At 44.0% G+C, this 19,880-nt stretch overlaps 1 long non-coding RNA gene across 1 annotated transcript in view; it reads right to left on the bottom strand.

The window, feature by feature from the left end:
* LOC147663709 (uncharacterized) overlaps window positions 1-19,880 on the bottom strand; it is a 76,550-nt gene that overhangs the window by 25,232 nt on the left and 31,438 nt on the right. The window contains exons 3-4 of the long non-coding RNA XR_015305251.1: window positions 10,235-10,467; window positions 9,011-9,157 (exon numbers count right to left, since the gene is read on the bottom strand). This is a non-coding gene — a long non-coding RNA (uncharacterized LOC147663709). The remainder of the gene's footprint in view (window positions 1-9,010; window positions 9,158-10,234; window positions 10,468-19,880) is intronic.

The raw sequence follows: 19,880 nt of genomic DNA, 5'->3' as shown, positions 1-19,880 counted from the left end.
TGCAGTAAGACCCGGCAGCGTGATGGGTTGGAGGTTGTGTTGACAGAGTCTATGGAGCATCGTACACGACTTATCCCCCCCACTGGTATATTCTACTCCGCGTGGCCAGCCACGCCTGCTTGGCCTCATCTATTAAGACAGACGCATAGGATTGCTGTGCCTGGAGAAGCAACCGTATCCCAACTTCATCGCCTCCTCCCCGGCTCTGCTGTTCTAAGGTCTCTACCAGCGTGGCCGCCGCCGTGATCGTCTCCCGACGCCCACGACGGGCCGCAGTACACCACGCGATGTCCACCCCCGGTATAGTGGGCTTCATGGCCTCCCACACCACCCCTGCGTCTATATCGCCTACCAGGTTTTCTCGCCAATAGTGGTCTATCGCCTCCCGCAGATGTTGGACATAGGCAGGCTGCTGGAGATGCCACGAGGACATCCTCCATCTGAATGGCTGACGTTTTCGAAGAAATTCCACCCTAACTGACACCGGGGAGTGATCGGACAGTCCCCTCGGTAAGATCTCCGCGTTCTTCACCCTGCACAGGAACGCTCTAGGCACAAACACATAGTCCAATCTTGAGAAGGAGCCATGTACTGCAAACACATATGTATACTCACGTACTGTAGGGTGCATATATCGCCACGTATCCATCCAGCCCATTCCCTCAATCATAGCACACAGTCTGGTAGGAAGGGGGGGGGGAGGGATCCCAACCACTTCCTGGCGCCTCTGGCGATCCATACATACGTCCATCACCTCATTCCAATCGCCCCCAACCACCGCAAAGGATTCCGGGATGTCCTCCCACACCGTGAACAGCTTCTCGGCCAGGGCCCACTGCAGGGGGGGGGGCGTAGACACTCCCAAAGACCACAGGTTCAGTACCCACCATGCCCTTAACAAAGATATAGCGACCCTGTGGGTCCACCCACTGCTTCTCATGGACGTAGGCCACCCTGCGGGGAATCAAGATAGCCACCCCTCTGGACCCCCTGGAAAATCCGGCGTGAAAAACCTGTTGATAGCCAAACCTCTGCAGACCTAGTACCTTCGAGCCCATCATATGGGTTTCTTGGAGCAAGAGCACATCTGCGACCTCTCTTTTCCCCCAGCGCAATACTGCCCCACGTTTAATCTTGTCTAGCATCCCCCTGACATTCCACGTGATCACTCGTAGGGACTCCTCGGGGAGTCTATGAGTCCATTCAGCCATAATCAAGCAGGACCCACCAAATAGGCCCTCTTCGTCAATGCCACCCACTGCGCACTGTTATCAACGCCATTGCAAAAGACACGTGCATTCCCCCCCAGTACCCCAAAACAATAGGAAAAGCAACCCCCGCTCTCCCTCCCTCACCCCCAACCCCCAAAACAACCACAGACCCCTTGCCCACACATTCCTGAACAACCCCCGTCCCCAACTCAACAGTCTCTTCCCCGGCCACCCGCACCCCACATCCAACCCCCCCTATACCTCACTGAACTATGAAGTACCTGTTGCGGCATGGGTAGCCCCGAGTCCAAAACAGAGGGCCCAGGACCAACCATGCCAATGGATCCCAACTCCCCGGAAAACAGTGAACTCATCCCCCCTCCCCTATTACCTCCCACATTAGTAGGAGAGTGGCAGCCCCTAGTATACAGTCCCCGAGCCCCACCCCACAACACCACTCATGTTCAATAACTCAGTTGCGAATCAATGCTGAGGCAGCGATAATGCTTCCAGTCTACTGAACCTCAAGAGCCCTGTCTCAATTAGCTAGGACCTGCATCACCAAATGAGAAGCACAGAGTTCCGACGGTCTTCAGTGATCTGTTCCAGAATGATCTGAGTCTTCAGTTCTGCCGCTGTCTTGCGTGCCATTGACGGAGGCTGACCGCTTTCGTGATTTGGACCTCCGATTTCTCCTGCTCTTGGCCGTCCGATCCCTCCGTTCCTGCGACGATCCCCTCGAAGAGCCCGGGTTCAGTCCCGGCTGAGTGTTCGGCCTGATTCTCACTGTTTCGTCGGTCCATTTAAAGAGGTCCTCCGGCGTGTCAAAGAATAGTGTCTGCGATTGGAAAATCACCCTCAGGCGAGCCGGGTACAGCAGGGAGTATTGGAGTTTCAGACCTCGCAACTTCGCCTTTGCGGCCACGAAGGAGTGGCGCGGTTGCTGTACGAGCTTGGTGTAGTCAGGAAAGATCATGATCTTTCGATTCGAGTAGAGAATGGCATCCCTGGTTCTTGCTTCCTTCAAAATGACGTCTCGATCGTGATAATTCAAAAATCTAGCAATCACTGATCTGGGCCGTTCGCCCTCCGGCGGCCTCTGCGTCAATGCGCGATGCGCTCGTTCAATGACGAAGCAGTTAGATAGAACCCCCGGGGGCAGCCACGTCTCCAGCCACTGCGTGAGAAATTGTTCCATGTTACCCTTCTTGCATCGTTCTGGAAAGCCAATGAAGCGGAGGTTGTTTCGACGTGCGCGCCCCTCAGCATCTGCCACCCGGAGCGCCAGGCCCCGTTGCGCAGTTTCCGTTGCCGCCATTTTCTTCTTTAGGGAGCCCACGTCGTCTTCTACTACTGACACCCTAGATTCCGCCTCTGTAATCCGTGCCACTGAATTACGCAAGTCTTGGCGCAACAGGGTGACATCTGTGCCCACCGCACCTATTTTGGCGTCTAGCATGTCCCTAGACTGGGTGATGGCCGCCATAAGTGCTGCATTGTCCGGCCCTCCTCCTTGTTGTCCACCTCCCGAGGGTCCGGGGCCCCGCTGGGCCCTGTGAATTTATCAATTGTCGCCTGTTTGGTGAGGCCGCCGCCTCCTCTGGTCATGGCTGCGGATTGTACTTGGACCACCGACAGTGTAGGCAGATATGGCAGTATAAGGTTTTTGATCATGTCTGCCAAGTCCAACAGGGGGGCCCACACAGCAGCTCCCCTCCCACTGTGAGGGTCAGATGGTCATACCCCTGGTCCGGCCCCACACCCGGGTCAGGTCAAGGCAGGCCCCGAGGTCTACACCCCAGTCTCCGATGGTCAGCGCGTCCGACACTCTGTTGGCCGATCAGTGCCACTCCGCCGTGTGCCGCGGGTTCAGCAACGCCAGTCTCCCGCTTCCCAGAACCGGCCACCACTCCTGCAGTATCCGGGGACCCAGGGGAGGTACTCACAGTTTGCTGCCAGTCGCGCGGCAATGCCAGCTATGGTCCGGCCTGCCGGCCACCGTCCAGCCACTATCGGGACCTCCGCTTGTGGATGGTCAGCAGAGGAGGTCCTGCACTCCGAGCTGGGGTCCCCTTCAATCAATTCAGCCCCCCAGGCTTCGCCGAGGCCCAGCTGTGGCAGAGGAGGATGACAACCCCCGCGGGCGGGGACCACGAAACTCGAGGCCCCGGCTGCACTTGGTCCACAGGGCCGCAACGTCCGGCCAGACAGGCTCACAGCACCAAGGAACTCCACACCCCCAGCGGGGTTCCTGGGGGAAGAATCGCCAGCCGCCCCTCGGCCCTCAGGGCAGCCAAAGTCCACGGCGATCGACGGGCCAGCCGACCCACACAGAGGCCCTCCGGTCGGAGGGCGCCAAAATGGAAGCCCCGGCTTCTCCTCAGCTCACCAGGCCGCACTCCTCACACCGCTGTCCAATCGCGCCCGACCACTCGGGAGCTCCGCCGACTGCACCGGAGGATCCCTGGCACCGTCAGCAATGTCTGCCCTGCATGGGTTGTGAAGCTTGGGCTCGGGGGCCAGGATAAACTGCCGGATTAATAGCGGGCCGGCGGGAGCTCTAGCAAGCTGCAACCGCCATCGCCGCTCGCGAAGCCACGCCCCCTCTAGAACTACTTTTAATCTATTACAAATTGTGGAACCTTTAATACTTCTCTGAGTGATTCCCAACCAGAACATTTAGCTTCACTGTATTTATTTGCACGTCAACTTCATATATTAGTTTGATTTATCTAAGAACTCCCATTCCCATCAATGGTTGAGTCCTCCCTGGTAGTACCATCTTACCAAAATGTGGATAGGTGCCGATGATGAAGCATGTCACAATAAGTGAGGGAGGCGTCTACTCTAATATTTTTGGATACCCCCTTAAGAGTAAGAACTAAGCAGAGGTAACATCTGACATCCTGATATGACAGGGGACCGGATGTATTCCCATAAGAATCTCTGCGTAATCAGTTGCTCATTGTTTGTGAGTTTTGACAATGGGTGAGTGCAACTGATTCCACTATCTCGTACTCTCCGTTAGTGAATACAGTCAAACCCAATGCCTATCCACTTAAAAGATTGATGCCTACCCCTCGTCCACCTCCAACAACTGATCAGAAAGCAGAGGATCTTCAAAGTGTTATCTGTGGTTTAGCCAGATCAAGGGCCAAAGGGATTGATGAAAGAAGAAAGTACAGAGTATGTGAGTCTCAAAGGGTAAACATGTTCTTATGTGCAGCTAGTTTCTTCCAAGATGAAGTTTTCAGCAAAGTAGCTAATCTAAACAGCGAAGTGAATGTATTTGCAGAAGATGTGTATGCCTACCCAAACTGCATGCATGCATACATTAGAAAATATGAATAAATGTACAATGAGCTCCCAGGAGCAATGTACCCCCACCTTCAGATAAGTTTGCACTCCTTGAAAAAGCAAATTACGTTTTAAAGCCAGTCTTGAGTGCTTGCTACGAGTTCACACTCAGTGTGATGAGATAAATATTGGTCAACATTGATGAAACTGTATTGATCAATAATAATTAAGATTTGTCTGGTGAGAATCCGTAGGAACCATTTTAAGAATCGTGAACGTTTTAGGTTTTGGACTTAATGATACATTTTGTGATGCCCCAGTGCTCCACAAATCATGGGAGTCAACAAGAATGTCTGATGTTGTCTCAACATTTTTTACTTCATTGTTTATTATCAGCAAAAAGGAATGGTTACAAACTAAAGTTCTTGAGTTCAGAACAGATGCTGACAACATTGATGATGGTTGTAAAGATATAAGCGAAGAAGTGGAAGACAAATCCATGAACCAACAGGCTTATTCTGTGTAAATGTACTGTCTTTTCCAAATCATGTTTTATGAATTACATTACGGGCAAAAAGGAAACTAAGCTACACATGATGACTGCCTATGCAATCTATTACAAGTACAAAGGTAGAACGCTAATCACTTCAATGAATAGGATTGGTGTATCAACAAGTTATACTGACATAGTACAGAGCAGGAACTTGTTAGCAGCTCATGCTGTAAATTCTTGTGACTCCGACAACACATCACTTCCAAGTCACTTTACCAGGAAAGGATTTACAATTGCTGCTCCTGATAATTTTGAAAAACGCTCTTCTTTGTCTGGACCATCCAGCACACATGATACTGCCATGGTGCTTATTCAAGAATGTACCAATGAAGTAGTTACTGGAAAACAAGCTGTGTCTGCAGCTGGGATAAACAAACGAAGGTGCAAATTTATAACTCAACTGCCTTGCCAACGTGTGCACAATCACTACAAGCCATCAACATGTCCCAGTCGACCAAAAAGTTTCAAAGTGGCTGAGGACATGGATCTTCTTCTACCTGATGCTGCGGTCCACAAAGCTAATTAAACAGATTTGATCATATTGCTTATTCGGTGCAGACTGAAGGATGAAGAAAAGCCATTTCCTCTGAAGGGCTCGAATTCATGCTCTGATCTTCCAGAATACCATCCCACTGAAGACGGATGAGTTTTTACCATTAATACCATCTCCAGTCACTAACTACGCAACAATATACACAGCTCTAAAAAAAAATCCAAAATGTGTGCGCTCAGCTTGAAGACCAGCCAATCCTGCCGATTTTCTGCAATGAAGGTGTTTCCCTATTGTAGGTTACATTTTTATGAGTAATCCAGTAGAAATTGATGATCTTTCTCCAATGATGGGCATTTTCCACATGGCAAATGTTGTGTTACGGTGTGCAGGAAGTTATCTCAGTGGATATGTCATAGACAATGCACTTATTGAGGCTGAAATCTTTGGAAGCAGAACTGTCCAGTCAGTATTGAGCGGAACTCATTATGTTAATTCATTACAAGGTATGCTCATCATATCTGAGGCTATAGAAACACTTTGTTGGAATGCTTTCTGGAACAAGAATGACAAATTAGGTTTTGCATATCTTATCTCAGAAGTAAACAAGGCACAAGTTGCACTTCATTCAAAAGATATAATGCAAAGTCAGGCAATGTTCAATGCACTCAGTTCAAAATCGGAAAACCTGGAAACCAAGTTTGTAGAGTTTGTTAAAGAATGTGAAGAAAAATCAGAACTTTGAAAGTATTAGGGAAATGTTTTACACATGATAGCTCTAGTGAAAAAGTTAGTACCTGATGATCGGTAAGGTGATTCTGAGCTGCACATGAAATTGTGAAGTCACTGGTTACAGTGTTTCATGAATTTGCTCGCATAAACTACCTGAGATATAGGTCCTGATATTTGGAAAGGGTGAAGAAGCTAGAGGTAAAATATCCATACCTCTACAGAAAATGTATCCAAAGACATTTTGTGGTGAAAGACAGAGAGGGAAGGTTCATTGCTGTGCTCCAGTAATGAAACTGGAACAGCCAATCTAGCGATCGCAGAAAAGCTCCAAGGGAATTTGTTGGTCAGACATGTAACAGTGAATATGTTGCTCAATGGCAGCTAGTTTATCATGAAGTCCTTTCTATTTGCAATGTTTTCAAAGAGATGACAAATTCAAAATGTGTTGACCATTGAGAAACTGTTCATCACCACAAACTTTTGGGAACGAGAGGGGAATGTTTTAATAAACATATTGACCACCTTCTTCATTTCATACAGCAGCAAGGAAACCCCACTTAAATGACTGAGCCTGTGTGACCAAACTATATATATAATTATATAAATAGTGTGTTTTTGTGCACCCAGCTGCTGCACTACTTAAGTGAGAATAATGCTCCATGTAAACCACTTTTTCAAACTTGACCATATTTAATCGATAGTAAACCAAACAGTCCTCAATTCAAGTTGTCCAAATCTTATACATTTGTAGAATCAATCCGGAGACAGCATAATTATGCAAAATTCTTTATTTTCGCATTTTCAAATACTTTCTGTTGCTAATCCAGGCTTCAACAAAAGTATGTGCAGCCAATCGTATTTCCTCAGGACACACCGTAAAACTCAATGCATTTCGAACCTGCTCTGTTCTTCGCCAGGGGTCGCTGTAAAAAATTTAAAGAATCCGCTTAACCAACCACTTGAAGACAGACCTTCTTCTGAGACTTACAAATCCTAGTTTCCCCTCTTGCTCTACCCAGATGTCACCTCCCAATTCCATCCGTCCTTCATTCACCAGAAAAACCAAATGGAACCCTTTCTTGAAAACAGAACATGCTCAGTGCTTGAACAGTTGATATCACTTATATAACTCCCCAGGAGTTACCACCCTTGAACTCTCCCTCGTAAATTCACATCCTCATGAACAAATTGAATAAAATACAAACAGAACCCAATTACCTCATGCAAGCAGTGTTCGGCATTATGACCTCTACATGCCGCCCTTCATTCCCAAAAAGTCATCACATGCTCCCTTTCCCTCGGATGGTACTTAAAAAGCTCCCACTGGTGTTTTCAATGTAACCACCTGATTACGGAGTTCAAATGAAATACCTCCATTATTGTAAACAGGCTAAAAAAAACATAATGCATTGTCCCCCCAAAATAAAACTAGCACATTCCACCCTGTAACTTCGAAATTCATAACGAATACAACACTGAGTCCTAAACAAAAATACTGCATCAGTGAATTAAATCACCTTAAACTGTAAAACATTACAATGCCACCAAAACAAAGTAGTTCACAATGCGAAAATAAAATATTTTGCATAATTATGCTGTCTCCGGATTGATTCTATGAATGTATAAGATTTGGACAACTTTAATTGAGGACTGTTTGGTTTACTATGGATTAAATATGGTCAATTTTGAAAAAGTGGTTTACATGGAGCATTGTTCTCACTTAAGCAATGCAGCAGCTAGGCGCGCAAAAACGCACCCTTTGCTAGTATCTTAGATATGTTGTGAAGGGACGATACACAGTGCTGCTTGCACGCATACATTTGGCAGTTTCATCTAAACAACTTGTATTTTTAAGAGGAGGTGTGCATTCGCCATTCATACATTTGCTGATAATGATATAAAGACACTTCTACTGGATGTCATGGAACATGGATCGAAACTATACACAGAACTGAAGTAGGAGAGATTTGTATTCAAAGAAAAAAACCTGTTTGACATAATCACGAAAGCTAAACTTTTGCGCTTTAATTGCCATAGTAAGAGTTTCGTCCAACCAGCCACTACAAAACTGGTTACAAAAAAACTACTTTTGCAACCACATATAGAGATGGATGTAGCCAAAGAAAGGGGTGAATTTATCAAGGACATTCTGTGACATGATCTTTCAACAAACACATTATTTGATGGAGATGCTGCAACTAAACCAGTAAAGCACAAACTCGCACTAGAACTCCAAAGAACTTTCACCTGAAGAATTTCAATTCGAAAAGGCATCCTCATTGAAAACTGCTATTGTTGTGGACTGTATGTCATAATTGTGAATAGTCAAGATTTCATCCATGCTAAACTTCGGAGCGGTCGTTCAGACTGTTCTACAGATATCAAATTCAGTGTGCAGCTTGCAAGAACTGCACATTGTTTTTGACAGTTATCAAAGAATGTGAGAAAATCTGAAAAATGTTTACAAGTGGAACAACTGACCTTGCCTGCATCGAAAATTCAACACCTATACCTGTGCAACTTGATAAATTCTGGTCATCAACATCGAACAAGATGAACTTGGACATTTTAACTTGGCAAAACATTGCTGATGCTTAAATGAACACTGAATTTCCAATTATTGCAAGTGGAATGATTGTCAATGAGGAGTTGATGCCTGCAGAGATATATTCAAAAGGTACGGATCATATTGTTCAAGAACTTAACAGCAAATTGGAGGAAGCTCACCTTTGTGTTGTGCCACATGTTGAGTGGGCTGTTCGAAATAGTTTCAATTGAGTCATTGTTCTGTCAAATGACACAGATGTTATTATTGAGCATCTTAGATTTGTTGCAATGTTCATAAGTCAGGGATTGTCGAAGTATGGATACGTTCTGGAACAGGCGAGAAAAGACACTTAATACTGTTTCATATTCTATACAAGAAACTTGACCCAGAGATGCCCAGTGTTCTTATCAAGGCACATATTCTTACAGGTGATGATACTAGAAGCAAAATTGGAACAAAGCTTGGAGCTTTAGCTTCTGAGCCTGTGAAGTTCCTAAAAGGATTTGCTAAAACAGAAGAAGAATATGACTTTGAAGACGTCAAAAAATAAGGTGTGTGTGTGTGTGTGTGAAAAACGAGTTCTGAATGTTGCGACTGTATGATTAAACAACTACCTTTTATATAACGAATGCCTAAACCACGAAGGCTAAACAACGACCAAAGTCAAACAATTATGTACTTAACCACGACTTACTGAACCACGAAAATGAATCTATTGGCATATACTCTGAACCTACCACTACGTTCACAACAATGCATGTTTGAAACACGATCCCAAAAATGTAATTTATTTAACCTAAACAAAACTATTTTTAATAAAGAATCTAGTGCCTCTACTGTTCCAGACACGCCCAGGGACTCACAATGAAGCAATGTATTGCTTAAAATCAGCCCTTTTCAAAGAAAACACAGCTACGCTTTTGCCACGACTATTACTAATTGTGTCACCCCTTTCCGAAAATCCTTATCTTGGAAATTGAGTCATCGCTGGTCATTAAATTGATATTTGTTAATTGCGTGCTGTCCAAATAAGCGAGTGTGTAATTTTAACCGTGCCGTGTCGTTACATCCAGCCACTAGATGTCAGTTTTGCCAAAATGACTGTACACCTGCTGTTTATTTGCAGCTAGAAACTTCTGCTTGTAATTAGTCCAGTTTCAGTTTTTGCACTGGGTCGGGGTTTTAAACTTAAGGTCATGAACATGGACATACTTTTTAGCCTCCTACCATTGTCACATACTTTAAATAAATACAGATGGATCACTTAATTGTCGTGCTTGCTTTTAAAAAGATGTTCATATTTTAGTAAACATGATATTATTGAATTATTTAATTGAACCAATTATACTAATTGGATCTGTTGAAACCGTTTAACATATTTGTGTACTTATAAATACACTTACCTCTGAAAATTTGTTGTAAATGTAGTATTAAGGAGGTCGTGGTTCAGGTCAAGTAGTGGTTAATGAGGTCGTGGTTCAGGTACAGGTCGTTGTTTAGGATTCGTTGTTAAGCCCACTCGTTGTTAGATATTCATTATTAAGGTTGTTTCCCGACTGTTGCACATCTGATGATCTTTGGTGCAGTGAGTTCAAGAGATCAGTCCTTCTAATTAACCTTCCACCAACGTCATATTCTGTGCAGGGACATAATAAAAGAGCGTTCTATTTGATCAGAAAATGTGTAAATGAATTGTGTATATGTAGAGAAAGATCCACGTGAATTCAGTTGGGAAGGTATTGATAGGGTGCTAAAACCTACGACATTTCTGAAGCCTCTACCCACAGAGGGTACAATTACATTTACGTGCAAAACCTGTGTTACAAAAAAATTTCCCTGTCGAGATACTCTTCTCAATGTTCAATACAGCCTAGGTGGAGAACATGCATTACAGCCTGGGTGGAGAACATGCAAAGAGCACATGACTGTTTTCCCTGCCGTCTTGAGGTGCTGCCACCACTCCTCCCCCTGTGACGTTGGGAGCCTAGCCCCACCCTGCCGCTTCAACTGCAAGCTGAATACAAAAAACAAACTAATAATACTGGAACGTTATTCTCATTTTGCTTTTTGTATTCAATTTGCAGCTGAAGCAGTGGGGTTCACCTTTTCTAGCAACAATACAGGCACTGATTGAGGTAGTCCTTCATGTTAATAGTAGCTTGAGTGGTGGACACCTGCTTAGTAAGTCTCTACAGGGTGGTTGTCACAGACAAAATCAGTCACCCAGTGCCTCATACCCCTGACTACCTCAACCACGACGGTGCAATTAGGAGTGCAAAGGGACAAAAGGAAATGGGGCTGTGAAAAGGTCCATGAGAAGATGCTGACATCCTGACTTCAGGCAAGCGCAGTGGTGGAACTGTGAGAGGGAGACGGAGACCCCAACATCAGGACACAAGGACGAGACTAAAGAGAAATGCTCATGAGAAGAAACAGAGATGCTTCATATTTCTGGTAGCTTGTTTTCTAATCATTCAGGATTTTCAGGTAAATACAGTTGATGTATTTTTTCTTATTACTTTTAACACTGGTATAAGAAACATTATTTTTTAGATGTTTTTACAGATTTTCTTTTCTATCCCACAGAATTTGTCATTATTTCTGCAGATTTTTACATATTTGGACTGCATCTAAATATCTAAAGTTTGGTACCCCCCCCCCCCCCCCCTGGGGGACCCAGTGTCTGTATCAGTGCTTAATTTGAGCAAGTGGCACTTAATGACAGTCAGCGACATGATGGCACAGTCTGTCTAATTCAGAAATGAGAACAATGGTTGTTTTGTAATTCAATATATGTTAAAAATGACAATCTCCCGGGACAAGCGAACGGCAGGAGGGTTACCTGCTTGCTCGAACACAGCCCAACACCAGCAGAGGCTGCACCGGGGTCATCGCTGCCTGGCTTCTGCTCCCGCTCCCATTGACGCCATTGCCACCGCTGCCGCCAGGGGTAGGACTAATAGTCCCAGCACTCCCCAGGCGGCGCACACCACCCGCGTCACGGGGAAGCGCCCGGGGCGCTTGAAAGGAGGAGCGCTCCCTCCGCCCCGCAGAGCGCGCGAGAGAGAGCGCCGGGAGAAGCCCGGGACAAGGGCGGGACAGTCTGTGACAGTTCGGGACAGGAGGAGACTGGGCTGGGCTACAGATCTTGACCATTGTGCGGCGCTGCCCTTGGCGCCCTCGTATTGTGAGATTGTTATTCATTTTTATATTACTAAGCATCCCAGTATATAACTGAGTGATGAGACATTTACTGCTTTAATTATATAACACGCTCGGAAGTTGCAAAAGATTGTATTACTTGGTTAAATCATGTCTAAATCAAAAAGTGAGAAGGTTACAGTAGGGGCAGGCGTCATCGATAATTATATGGTTAAAATGGTACATACAATTAATAACGACAGGAGAGCCTCCTTAGTTGAGAGGGACCATTTGAAGTAGCCTTAGATGTATCTACTATCGTGGCGGAACCTCCGGAACATGACCTTACTGGGTTGGGCTCGCGGGCTGTTGTAATAGAGGATGCCCAGGCTCACCCAGAGTTGCAGGTCGAAGTCCTAAACACATCCTCTAGTGAAACAGAGGAAGTGCCATCAACCTCCAGACCAATAAGATCATGCAGGAAGCAACAAAGCAAACGTGGGGGAAAGAATAGTAAAAAAAGGTTGATATCCCTAAACCCGCTAAACATATCCTGCAGGATGAAAGCAATGCTGCGAGTTTTAACTTAAACTCAGAGCAGTTTGAGCTACTGGTCCACTCTCTGGAAGCTAAATTTGAAGCGAAACTAGAAGAGTATGTTCAACCCTTAGCGCTCAAATTGGATACTCTTGCAGCAGTAGTAAAGAGGTTAGGAGTGCTTTTAGAAAAACAACTGGTTCTGACCGACAGAGTAAAACCTACCTAGAACTAATGTAGGCATACCCGTCCCTTCTTCCTCAACTAGCGCAGACTCACAAATTCAACCAGGTCTAAAGGGTACTTTAGGAAGCAATCGAGGGAGGAGAAGTAGATTTATAGATCTTCTAGATAGAGGGGGCCTCATGTTCTTGGTTTCTGTGAACATACGGGGTAAAGTAAAAAGGGTTGACTGTGCTTCCCATAACCTTCTTATTCTGGAAATAAGTTTGGCGAATAACACAAAACTAATCCTGGTGAATTGTTAAAACTCGCAGCAAGGGGATTCTCCTAATGAGCATCTAAATGTGTTGTCTGATTTGTTAAAGTTCTTTAAGGAGAAGCAAACCACTTTTTGCCATTATATTTTGTTGGGCGATTTTAATGTACATCCTTGTAGTCTTAATTGTCATAATATTGATATTGATGGACCAGATCTTACATGCCCTCAGCATTTTGAGCATAATTCTAAGGGGGAAGCTCTGGAGGTACTCCTGTCCAACAATGATTTGTTTGAGGCAGGGTTCTTTGATAAGAGTGTTCGTACCCCGACGTATGTAGCTAGGGACTGTGAGCCAATAATACACTATATATTTCTTTCCTCTGGACTTCTAAAATATGTACTTATTATAATGCTATACACTCCACTTTCAGTGACCACAACCCGGTGGTGATTGAATTGATAAATGGATTTTCCTTATTAAATAAAACTGATTTGCCAAAGGTTGTAGCTGAGGTAAAAATAAAAGATCAGGGCAGAAGGTTAAACTGGAGTAAGGTTACCCCAGAAGACTTCTTCCACATTATCATGACTAAGGCTGCACAGGAACTAAACATATGTGCGGACCCACAATCTCGTGGGGGGGATGTAATTACCTCGTATGAAGCTATCTGTTCTCAGGTGGCCAAAGAACTTACAATAAATAGCAAAGAAGGGAAAAATAAACCAGTACAGGGCTGGTTTAATCATAAATGTACCAAAGCACATAATCTATTAAAAAAGGCTCTAAACGATCAGCCTAGGAATAAAGGTTTAGTCGCTCAGCTTAGGAAGGAGTACTCAAGAGTCGTCCTGGCACGGAAAAATGAAATAAAACAAGAAGAGTGGGCTGATCTAACGGATAAAGCGACATTGAAAGATAGTGCCAAATTTTGGTCCATAATTAATACTCCCCTGTTTTCTGGCAATCTGAACTCTGCTTTGGAATTAAATATTGCTGAGGAGGATTGGTTAAGCCATTAAAAAAAAATTTATGGGAGTGATTTAGAGTTGGAAATTTTCGAGATTCTCATCACAGATCCCCCAATTATACCTGTAAATTTTACTTTAGGAAAAGTGGTTAAAGCAATAGAGGGCACCACGGGACGTAAGGCACCAGGCACTGACGGGGTTCCCTCAGATATGTATAAGGCCAACTCCACTTATTGGGGAAAGATTTTGACTAATGTCTTCAATACCTCGGCCATTTCAGGATTTCCTAAATCATGGTCGCGATCAACTATAATCCCGGTTTTCAAGAAGGGCCAAAGGGGAGATCCCAGATGCTATAGGCCTATATCATTACTTGACTCTTCCTTTAAAATACTGGGAAAGGTTATATTAGCAAAGATAACAGATTGGGGTTCTGGAAAAAGACATACTGTCCGGCGCCCAATATGGTTTTAGAGTTGGGAGGGGTACGGAGGACCTATGCCTCAATTTACATTTAATAATATCCAAATATACGAGGGCTGCAAGGGGCTCCATTTTCTTGGGCTTTATGGATTTGTCCACGGCCTTTGACCTAGTTAATAGGTCTAGGCTGTGGACTATGCTCCTGGAAATGGGCCTTGACCGGCCCCTCGTGTATTTTCTGACCGAGTTACATAAAGATATGAACGCCTCTATAAGGATGACGCAAGAGGGGAAATGTACGGCTAGTTTTAAGTCCGGAAGGGGGGTGCGGCAGGGCTGTATCCTGGCTCCCATGCTGTTCACCTTGTATATAAATTCGCTGGAAGCCAATTTGTTAACAGCTACACTCGACATACCGCGAATGGGAGGATCACCGGTTCCGGTGCTTCTCTACGCGGATGATGCCGTTTTATTGGCAAGGACTCCTTTGGGCTTACAAAGACTGCTGGACTCTTTTGGGAACTTTACGGACTCCCTGGACCTAGTGGCCAACAATGGAAAATCACATATTATGTCTTTAGAGGCAGATAAAGGTACCGCTAGATCTTTCTATTGCGGGGAAGAAGAAATCACCAGGGTGAAAGTGTTCACCTATTTGGGAGTTGTTTTTGACGACAGGGGAACGTGGTCACCTCAGCTCTCTTTAAAGGTGAATGCTGTGAGAAATTCTTCAGCCGCAATAGCAGGATTTGCCAAACGACTTGGGGGAAACCCTTTGAGGCTATTTTGGCTATATATAAAGCAAAAATTATTGCAATTGCAAAGTACGGGGCAGCTATATGGGGGTACATTAAACCTGACTGTATACAGACAGAAGAGAATAAATTCTTCTGTGCCCTCCTTGGTCTCCCACAATCCATTGTGACACATTCTGTTCATCTCGAGTTGGGCTTAGGATACATCTCCGATATAATTAAAATAGCCCCAATCTTGTTATAGATTAGAATCTAGATGAATCCGAATCTTACCCTAAATCATAGGATTCTAAAGGATTGTATTAAACTAGATAGAATGAAGGATATCCAGTGGCTGTCGTATGTAAAAATGTCATCAGAGAAACTGGGGCGTCCTGAGATTTACCTTCATCCTGAATCCTTATATAAAGCTGACTTAGAGGGGGTTATGAAAAATTTTGTTAGGCAAAGCTAAGCAGACCGGGAAGCAGTGGAGTTATGCAAATCATCTGTCAGGACCCACTACTTGGTAATTTTGTCACTAGCAATGCCATCATATCTGTCTATCGTTTCTAACCCTTTTCACAGATGGCTTTTGACTAAATTCCGTTTCAACCAAATTCACCTGGTATTGTGGGATCTGCAGGGTTGGTTCAGGCTAGAAGACGCGACCCCGTGTAAATGCAATGATTTCTCCGCCCAAGACACCATGCATTTTATGTTCTTTTGCCCTTTCTTTCAAGAAGCCAGAAAAGGGTTTATTTTTCCTCTATTGAAAAAGATGGACTTTATACACTATAAACCTGCATTATTGTTCCTACAATTGATGGATTCCCCTGAAATCATGTTTAGAGTTGCCAGCTTTCTAGTTGCGTCTGTCAGAAGTAGGAGGGTCAGACAGGCAGCTCTACTGGAAACGTCTAATCATATATTATAAGTCAATGTACATGATTATTGGTCTTTAACAAAGAAGTGGTCCTTTTAAATGTTTTTAATTGTATTTTTTATTGTATAATACATTTTTATAATGTTTTGTATAGTGTATAGTATACTTTTATGATTTTAATGAATCGAATAAAGTGGTTTGACTTGACTTGACAATCTCCCGCCAAAGTAATTCTTATAGTGTTGGGCACTGATTAGTCACAGTTGTAGGAGTGTAATTTGTAGAGAAATTCAATTCACATATACCAAAGATCACAAAACTCGCTGGTATGTAAATAATCCAAGTTTATTCCATACAGGTGTGAAGTACATCAGCCAAGTAACAAATCAATCAACTGTTACAATCTCCCATGTATATCCTCTGCCCATATATTCGAAGGATGCCCACACACGTGGACAATACCACCAATGCCCCCGGCATTAGATGAAATAGACATGAGTGTAAGAGAGTATCATGCACGCTCGTGTCTACTTTGAACAATAACACAAAAGAGGAAATAAACTCCCAAGCACAAGCACAGGGAAAGAAGGCCTTTCTCGCGTGTGAACACACACACGGGCCACCTTAAAAAAAAAAAACATTTGCATTAGAACAAAGTCCTTGAACCTCATTGGAAATAGTCATGCTCTTGCATTTCTGTAGGTATTTCTAGTCACATCCCTACTATAACTACCTGGACATTCAACTGCACAAGAGTTTTGGAGTGAACAGCCTCAGAAACATCCCCAAAAATGTTAGTAATATATTTGCCAGCAGACAATATCCTACCCTTGAACAATGACACTCTGCTGAGATTCCATTTCGCTCTACCATCAACATGCACAGCATTCTTGAAAACTTCAGTTAACTGTACAGGGTCAGACCAGTTAGAAAGCCTTTGCTAACCATAGTACCTTTCTTTAAATGCACCATATAACCCACTTGCACCGCTCGCCTTCCTACCACGCCTTTCCTTTTCTGCAAATCCTCTTTCATTTTGGCTTTATAAGCTTCTATTTTAGTCCGAATATCCTTGAAGTCTACCTCAGCAATGTCACCTTATTCTTCAACACCCATGGCAACAATTTAGTACCAGGTTTGCGACCTCTCAGCAGTTCAAAAGGGCTCACTGACGTAATGGAATTGGGAGAAGTTCTATGAGCTGGCAGCCTAGAGTGCAAAGCATTCTTCCAACTCAGATCCCCCTTCACAGACATTGAACAGCCTCTTTAACCACACGGTTTAATCTCTCAATCTGTCTATTAGCTTCCGGATGGAACACATCAAACCTTTTGTGAACTACTCCACACTTATCCAAATAATGCTCCATTTGTTTACTAAGAAATTGAGTCCCATTACCAGTCATGAGTTCCTGAGGGACACTTAATCTACAGAATACTTCATCCAAAAACTGTATAACTACTTTAGAAGTAACACCCTTAACCATTTTGATTAAAGGCCATTTTGAAAAATAGTCTATCAATACAATCCCAAAGGCCTCTTATACTGGCAGAACAGAGAATGGACCATGGGGGGAAAGATGGGCAGAAAAAGAAGGGAGGAGGCTGAATATATTTCTTAATGATGGCGTATTTTATTAGAATGACCGTTAAGGCCAATATCTGGATGTTTAATTGTGAAGAAAATAATCTCCTCTGATTCTTCTTTTCTTTCTAGGTTGTCCATGCCACTCAGGAGGGGATCACCCGGAGGCTCGAGGCAAAGGAACAAGAAGGTGGCGGTAAGTAAGTGGACTTCTTATCACTTTGATCAGGATAGGTACCTTCACCACACACAGAAATAGTGAACACCTTGTCTATTTGTCTTGTATGGAGGCTTAAAACAAGCTTATGGTTGGTGGAGAAGAGAGGATAGGGCCTTTCACTTTTATTCACTCCTTTAGCTATTCTGAGTGTCTTCCTCGGTTTCACTAGTTTGGGTAGAAAAAAAAGAAAAGCAACAAAAAATAGAACTATCAGCTATGCCCTGTAGATTGTATCCATTTCTAATACGTTATTTGGTTAGACGTCTTCCTTTTTACGTAACTGAAAACACAAAGTCAATTACAGTTTTTTACTGAAAATATTGCAGTAATTCAGCCAATGTTGGGGAAGGGGAGGTGCCAGAAAACAACCAGAAAACCAAGAAAACCCCACACGGTCAGTTCCTCGTCCCAGTCCCGACAACCCTGTATTAGCGTAAACTATACGACCTGCCTCCTTTCAGTTTCTCCTTTCCTGTCCATGTGCCGCAACTCTCCTAAGTTGCGGCGGCTTGTGCACGTAACCGAGGGTGTCCACCACTCCTCACTAAATTCCTCAGCAGTCTCGACTGGTCTGACGTCTTTGGTCCTTGCGTCAACTGATTAGCAGTTCTCAGAGTCCTCCGGCCACTCTGATACGGGCTACTTGCTCTTTGCGTCTTCCGGGGTCCTCTGGCCACTCCCACGATCATAGTCTTCTTTTCTCTCTTTTCTGTGATTGGTGGTCTCTTTTTCTTCCCCGTCTGACCCTCTCAATTGGCTCCTTGACTTGGCTGCTCCTCCTCCCGCCTGCATAGGACAATGACAGTCCTTAGTTAGTTTTTCTAACTTTGTTGTATTTCTTCCCTTTTTCCAGCTATTTCAGGATCGAGTGGAGCGAGATGATGACTGAGGAGATAAGAAGGGGGAAATCTCTTTAGAGCCTTCCTGTGGTATCTCACAGATAAATAACATTGAGACCTAACTTGCACCAAGGTGTAGCTGGCAAAACAACAGGTTGGGGATTATGGTTCAGACCCATGGCAGATTTGTCACTATTTGCACAAAGAACACACATTCTTACTTGATGTACACAAAGGTATCGATATCAGGCGACCAAAAATTTACTTTGAGACACCTTCCAGTAGCCGAAATGCCAAAATGGTTCTCATGGGAAATATTCACAATAGACTTCCTTAATTCAAAAGGAGGAATAAACTTGTCCCCCCCTCATGACAATACCATTCTCTACTGCCAATTTCTCACGTCCTTTGAAATAACCCATAAATCCTCCAGAGACTTTCCTCTCTTCTGGCCAACCTTTTAACATAAATTTCTACACACAAGTAAGTTCCTTGTTATTGTCCATCTCCTTATGCCATTTCTCCTCTTGCTCAATGGAAAAATCAGTCCCAAGTAAGTTAACATCCTACATCATCGGACTCTTGCACTAAAAGAGGTAATCTAGACATACAATCAGAATGCACATTGCTTTTGCCAGGAACATACTCTAATGTTTACTGGAAACTCTGCAATCTAGAAGTCAACCTAACCAATCTGGCAAACATAGTGTGTTCTCCGCCTGGCGCCAACATATGCACCAAAGGCTTGTGATCAGTTTTGATCATGAACTTGGTACCCAATAAAAAGGATCTGAAATGTTCAGCTCCCCATACACATGCTAATAACTCGCTCGCTCAATAACAGATTTGTTTTTCTCAGTTTCACACAAGGATCTCAAAGCATATGCTACAATCCATTCTCTAAGATGTTCTTTCTGAATCAAAATGGCACCCAATCCACAACTGCTGGCATCCACCAGACACAAATGGTTTGAGTCATGGAGCATTCACTATCCAATCCTTCACAGCAGCAAAAGTTGCAGACCGGTCAGTCCATTAGAATGTTGCATTCTTCTTCAACAGACATCTGAAAGGATATACCAAAGATGCATAATTGGGAATAAACTTTGCGTAGAATTCAACTAATACCAGGAATGCTACAAACTGCTCCTCGCAACTAGGAATAGGTGCTTTGCTAACCGTTTCTACATAATTCCTCTTAGATTTAATTCCATCTCCACTTATGCAGAGTCCAAAATACTAAGCCTCCTGTTTCCTAAACCAACACTTATGTG

This window comes from Lissotriton vulgaris, unplaced genomic scaffold (assembly GCF_964263255.1).
Source record: "Lissotriton vulgaris unplaced genomic scaffold, aLisVul1.2 SCAFFOLD_638, whole genome shotgun sequence".
In the NCBI taxonomy this organism is placed as follows: Eukaryota; Metazoa; Chordata; class Amphibia; order Caudata; family Salamandridae; genus Lissotriton; species Lissotriton vulgaris.
Note: the sequence above shows the minus strand (reverse complement) of the source record. Positions and strands in the feature narration are given on the sequence as shown.